Source organism: Notamacropus eugenii, chromosome 4, assembly GCF_028372415.1.
Source record: "Notamacropus eugenii isolate mMacEug1 chromosome 4, mMacEug1.pri_v2, whole genome shotgun sequence".
Taxonomy (NCBI): Eukaryota; Metazoa; Chordata; class Mammalia; order Diprotodontia; family Macropodidae; genus Notamacropus; species Notamacropus eugenii.
The window spans coordinates 393767212-393774578 of record NC_092875.1 but is presented as its reverse complement, the minus strand read 5'-3'; positions in this window follow the sequence as shown (position 1 = coordinate 393774578).

The following is a 7367-nucleotide window of genomic DNA, read 5'->3' as shown; positions in this document are numbered from 1 at the left end:
CCCTTGTCATCTCAGCCTCTTAGAATCTCTAAATTTCTTTAAAGCTCAGTCCAAGGTGGTTTCCTACATAAATCTTTTCCTTATCTACCCAGAATTGAATTCCTCTCCCACCTTACCTTCTATTGTTTTGTCTTGTACATACTTCTATATATTCATATATTAATGTAAGCTGGTTGATGGAATGGTTTATTTCATTTTTGTCTTTCTATCCCTAGTGTGTAGGCACAAGCATTCAGTACAGGTTTATTGATGGTCAATCTCTCCCATTTGACTCTTCTTCTCTATTCCCACTGTATTATTATCTCCAGGTCTCTGGAGTATCCTAATTGCATCTTAACAGGCTTACCATCAATTCGTGTGTCATCGTCCTACTAAAATACTCTTATAGGAGGGGCAGAGCCAAAACAGAGGAAAAAAAGCAGGGACTCACCTGAGCTCTCCCCCAAACCTCTCCAAACAACTTTAAATAATGTCTCAAAACAAATTCTGAAGTGGAAGAATCCACAAAAGAATGGGATGAAACAATTTTCCAGCTCAAGACAACTTAGAAGAGGTGAGAGTGAAGTGCAGTCCAGCACAGGCCCCTCCCCACCAACAGCAAACCAGCAGTATGCCTTGGGGGCAACTCAATCAGTGATGGCAGACAACTCAACCCACAGATAGTAAGGCGATCAGACAACTGGTCAGAAGTAGGTATCCTTTTCTGACTCTGGTGGAAGGACTGTATTGCATTTTCCATATTTGGGTCACAGTCCTAGGTCTAAGTCCCAGGACAAGAAGAATTCAAAAAAGATTTTAAAAATCAAGAGAGGCAGAGGGAAAATTGGGAAGAGAAATAAGAGTGATGCAAGAAAATCATGAAAAAGAGCCAATAGTTTGGTAAAGGAAGCACAAAAAAAATACTGAAGAAAATAACATCCTAAAGAACAGAATAGGTCAAATCGTAAAAAAGGCACAAAAATCCAATGAAGAGAAGAATTTCTTGAAAAACTGAATTGGTCAAATGGGAAAAGAGGTACAAAAATTTACTGAAAGAAAAGAACTCCTTAAAAGGTAGCATTGGACAAATGAAAAATGAGGTACAAAAGCTAACTGAAGAAAGTAATTACTTAAAAATTAGAATTAGGCCAGCAGAAGCTAATGATTTTATGAGATATTAAGAAATAATAAAACAAAAGCAAAAGAATGAAGAAATAGAAGAAAATGTGAAATATCTCATTGGAAAAACAACTGACCTGGAAAATAAATCCAGGAGAGATAGCTTAAGAATTATTAGTTTACCTGAAAGATATTATTTAAAAAAGACCTAGACATAATCTTTCAAGAAATTATCAAGGAAAATTACCCTGTAATTGAAAGAACCTACCAATCACTTCCTGAAAGAGATAAAAAATGAAAATTGTAGAGAATATTATAGCCAAGTTCCAGAGCTCCCAGATCCAAGAGAAAATATGTGAACAGTCAAAAAGAAACAATTCACATGTTGTGGACCCATAGTCAGGATAACATAAGATCTAGCAGTTTCTACATTGAAGGACCAGAGGGCTTGGAATACGATATTCCAGAGGAAGAAAATGCTAGGATTACAACAAAGAATCACCCACCTACCCAAACTGAATATAATCCTTCAGGGAAAAAAATGAATATTCAATGAAATAGAGGACTTTCAAGTATTCCTGAGGGAAAAAAAGCAGAGCTGAATAGAAAATTTGACTTTCAAATTCAAGACTCAAGAGAAGCATAAAAAGGTAAACAGAAAAAAGAAATAATGAGTGATTAAATAAGATTAAATTGTTTGTTTTCCTACATGAGACAATGGTACTTGAATCTTCTAAAATCTTCTTGAATCTTCTTTATTAGGGCAGCTGGAAGGAAAACACAAGTGTGAGTTCAATTTGATGGGATAATCATCTTCAAAAGTAGAATTAAAGGCTGAGAAAGAGGAATACACTCATTGAAGAGGAAAGGAGAGGTAGAATGGGGTGGCACAAAAAGCTTTTACAGTAGAGGGGAAGATGGTGAAGTGGAGAGGCAAAGTGTGTGAAATTTTCATTAGAATTACATCAAAAAGAGAATAACATACACACTCAATTGGACATAGAAATCTATCTTATCCTACAGGAAAATTTGAGGGGAAGGGGATAAAAGAAGGGGGATGCTGATAGAAGGGAGGTTCAGATTGGGCTTTGTAAAAGCCAGAAGCAAAACACTTTTGAGAATGGTCAGGGTGAAAGAGGAGAGAGTAGGATAAACAGGAGGGGAAGAGGATGGAAGGAAATGCACAGTAGTCATAACTGTGAAAAAAAAAATTTACAGCAAGTTTCTCTGATAAAGACCTCATTTCTGAAATATGTAGAGAACTGAGTCAAATTTGTAAAAATAAGAACTATTCCACAATTGATAAATGACTAAAGAAAATGAAGAAGCAGTTTTCCAATGAAGCAATCAAAATTATCTATAATCATATGAAAAAATGCTCTAAATCACTATTAATTAGACAAATGTCAATTAAAACAACTCTGAGCTGCCACCCCACACTTATCAGATTGGCTAATATGACAGAAAAGGAAAATAATAAATGTTGGAGGGAATGTGGGAAAATTGAGAAACTAATGTATTACTGGTGAAGTGGTACACTGATTCAACCATTTTGTAGAGCAGTTTGGAACTATTCCCCAAAGTCTACAAAACCATGCAAAACCTTTGACTAAGAAATACCACTACCAGGTTTATATTCCAAAGAGATAAAAAAACAAAAAGGAAAATGACCTATATGTACAAAGATATTTATAGCAGCTCTTTTAGTGGTGGCAAAGAATTGGACATTGAGGGGATGCCCATCAACTGGGGAATGGCTGAAGGAATTATTGTATATGATTATGATGGAATCCTATTGTGATATAAGAAATGACAAGCAAGATGCTCTCAGAAAATCCTGGAAATACTTACATGAGATGATGCAAAGTGAAATAAGCAGAACCAAGAGAACATTGTATACAGTACTAACAATATTGCATGATGATCCACTGTAAATGACTTAGCTATTTTCAGCAATACAATAATTTAAGACAATTCTGAAGGATTTATGATAAAAAAATGCTATCCACCTCCAGAGAAAGAACTGATGGAGTCTGAATACAGATCAAAGCATAACTTTACTTTCTTCCTTTTTCTTGTTTTTTTGTCTGTTTTATTTCAGAATATAACTAACAAGGAAATATGTTTGGCATGACTGCACATGTATGACCTACATCAAATTGCTCACCTTCTCAGTGAGGGAGGGAGGAAGAGAATTTGGAACTCAATTTTTTAAAATGAATGTTAAAAAAATTTTTTTTTATATAATTGGGGAAAAATAAAATATTAAATTAAAAAATTATTTTATAGCTAAAAAGTCATATCATTACTCAGTTCAAATATTTTTAATGCCTTGCTATTGCCTAAAGTTTAAGCTCCCTTATTTAGGACTCAAGGCCTTGCAAAACCTGGTGCCATCAAAACTTTCCAACTTTATCTCATGTTATTACTTTCTACGCATTCTAAGACTCTTCATCCAAACTGGTTTACTGCCTGTGCTCTAAATATGCCCTATCCTTTTCTTTCTTCCTGTCTTTGCTAAAATCCTGCTTCTTTTGCCCTATCCCTTCTTTGCCTTTTTGATTTTTCTCTATCCTTTTTACCATCCCCATCCCCATCTGTCTTTCAAAGCCCAATAAATCTGCCATTTCTTCCCCCAAACCTTCTCCTTTCTCTCTAATTCTCCCCTCTGTAGTCATGACTATCCCCTAGGGATTCATGTAACATTTTTTTTTACTTCCCTAATGCACTTATCCATTGAGTAGTATAGTTATGAATAATTGTATCATATGCTGTGATTAGAAGCTCTATGAAGTTAGAATCCATGCTTTATCTAAACTTTTTATTTCTGAGTGCTCTGGATATAGCAATCACTTAAATGCTTGTCTAATTAATCAGCAAGGATATAGTAAACCTCTATTATGTACCAGGGGTTTGTAGATGAACCAAAAAAGGTTTTGTGAGAAGTGAAATACTTTGCTGTGTTCCAATGCACAGAAAGTTTCATCAAGGCAAAACAACCTCAGGTAGGATTCCTACCTTGGAACCCTTCCATCCATAAAAGAAACAACCAATCAACTGGAAGATTCCTCAAGACTTCTCATTTTTGCATTAAGCCCAGACTTTGAACCATAGACAGAGAGGGAGTATGGATTTTAGAGGTAATGTAATACAAAACCATCATTTTATAGTTAAGGAAATCTAGAAGGAAGTCTTAAGTCTTAAGTCTTAAGAAGGCTAAGTGATTTATACAGTCACACAAGTAATAAATGGAAGAGTCAGAATTTGGACCTAGGTCCTCTGACTCCTAGTCATTCTTGCAGAATCTTGTGACTGTCTCAAATATGTATCTAAGAAAATACATTTGAATACTCTTCCCATGTTGGAAAAGTAACCAGATTCTATTTAAATTGGTGACAAATCAAAGGCAATTACTCCTGTCCTGTCTGGTTGAGTATCTATTTTTGAGAAAAACACTTGAATAATGGAACATAAAGGAAACAACCATCATGTATTAAGCTTTTAAAATATCCCAAGTGCTGTGTTAAGTGCTAAGAATGAAAGGAAAGGTCTTCAGGGACCTTACAAATTAATGAGAAAGACCACATGCAAACAAGTATATTCAAACAAGATATATTTAGACTAAATTGGAGATAATCTCAGAGGGAAGGCATTGATATTAAAAGGGATTGGGAAAGGCTTCTTGAGGAAGTCTGAATTTTATATGAAATTTGAAGGAACCAGGGAAGCTTTTCAGAGCACATTATTTGATTCCCTCCTGTGGTTTATGGTGGGTGCATAAGTCTTATGATGTTTGAGTTTCCTTTCTTTTATATTTGAAGGTCTTTTTCCTTGTTTCTTGCAAAAGTTTTTCACTGAAATTTTTACATTTAAGCACTATTTGTCTTGGATTTTGTAGACTAGATTTTTTATCCCCCTGAAGGTAATCTGTGGATCCTTCCGATCAGCACTTTGCTTTTTGTGTTCAGAAGTTCTGGGTAGTTTTCTTGTATTATTTCTTGCATTATAGTATTCATATTTTTCAACTTGCCATGTTGTTCTAAGAGACCTCTAGTCCTTAAATTGTCTCTATGTATCTTGTCTTCAAGAGTAATATATTCTACTCATATGGAAATCATGTTTTCTTTTAATGTCATTGCTTTTTTGTTTCATTTCTGTGCATTTGCATTCCTAATAAGTTATTCTCTCATTTTCCCTTTGATGAGACTTCCATTGTGGATTTAAGTTTTTTCTAATCTGCTGGTTATTTCTATTGTGCAGACTATAAATTCTGCTTTTACAGTTCTTATTTCTTTTTTAAATCATTCAGGAGGATCTTGCCTTGGTTCCATGCTTTTTTGTGGAATTTACATGGTCCTCTGTCTTATCAAGCACTGAGTCATTTTCTTTGTCTTAAAGTGTTTATTCAAAGTTGTCTGAACTTTTAGTTGATTTAGAGGTTATATTCCTTTATATTATTAATATCTGCTTATACTGAAGGTCTTTAACTAAGTTTTATTTCTCCTAAAATCTTTGGTAATGTCAATCTTTTTTTCCTTTATATTTTCATATTATTCACTTCTTGACTCCTTCCCTTATGATAACAGTTTTAGAGATGAGGTGGGGGTTGAGGGAGGCTGGACTTAGTCTCATGCTGAGTAAAGCATGTTTCACCATTCTGAGTCTCTATCTCAAATGACTTCTGGTCAAACGGTGCTGGCTTCAGATTGATGCTGGGCTGTTTTTTCTCTTCCTTAGTTAAATGCTGCACACACATGTCCTGCCCTAATTCTCTATTATTCCTTAGTTTGCTAGTTGAACTCTGTCACTGCACAGTCACTGCTGCTGTCTCAACCAGAGAAAGCTTCTAACCTTTGGTTTTCTGTAGCACTAGAAGAAGGGGAAGAGATAGAGTTGAGTTTTACTGCAATCCAGAGTATAAACTTTTGTAGCCCCACCCAAGTATGATAGGGACAGGATGCTAGGTGAGCAGTTATTGGTTAGGGATTAACTGTCTCTGCTATTAGTTTACTGAATTATTAGCTTATTAGGGTTCTTGATATACTGGACTGTAGAATCAACTGAAATTGTTTGATCCCTTATGTGGAATTCCTATTTTGGAAAAATTTGAGTGATCATGAGGACTGGAAAAATGTACATCTTGTACATACCTAAATTTACATGTTCTCTCCCATTGGAATGTTAGCTCCTTGAAGGCAGGAGCTGTTTTTTCCTTTCTTTGTATCCCTATCACTTAGTCCAGTGCCTGGAGCAAGATAATCTTTAATATATTCTCTTTGACTGCTTTCTCTTAGCTGAACAGGTGCTAATAATGCATTACTAGACTGTGGAGTGTAGGAGCAAACACAGTGGGCCTCTTTGGGCAACACGATTTGGTTAAGAGGGATACTTATTAGTGTTTCTGGATCCAGCTGTATTTTCTCAGATGACTCTCTGAGACTAGGAGGTGGAGGTAGAGATTGAGACTGTCTTTTTGCCTACCTCCATTCCCAGTTTGTCTATTGTTTAAAACAACCTCTGTGCTCTATGCAAAAATGAGAGATGTTGTCAACTCCTCTAGCTTGGGGGTTAGTTTTCTTTGGGGGTCCTTACTGTTCCCTGGATCCTGAACCTATTGCAGCTGTCAAGTCTGTTAGTTGAGAAGCAGCTTTATAGATTCTCTGTGTGTAACCAGTCAGACCCGAGGGACCATAACATATCCCTGTTTGCTCATCTCTTAAGGTGCCTATTGTTTCTCCATATCACCCTGTTGTATTTTGGAAATAGGAAAGTACTTCCCTTAGTGTGCTTAAAGTGTATGTTCTCCTTCCTATGAGAGTGTTTTGTAGGTATTTTAAACTTCTAAGACTTATTCATCTTTATCTCCCTTGGAGACTATAACTGTGCCTCGCACACAATTTTGTTGTTGTTCAGCTGTTTTAGTCCTGTCTGACTCTTTGTCACCCCATTTGGGGTTTTCCTGGCAAAGATACTGAAGTGGTTTGCCATTTTCTTTTTTTTTTTTTTTTAATTTTTTAATTTTTTTAATGTTTAACAATCACTGCCATACAATTGCGATTTTATCCCTCCCCACCCACCCCCCACTACCTCCCTCCCTCCCCACGACTGCATACAATTCTGTATAGATTCTACATATACTTTCCTATTGGCCATTTTCTGAGTCAAACAGGGTTAAGTGACTTGTCCAGGTAAGTGCCTGAGGCCAGATTTCAACTCAGGAAGATGGATCTCCCTAGCTTCAGGCCCAGCACTCTATCCACTGTGCCATC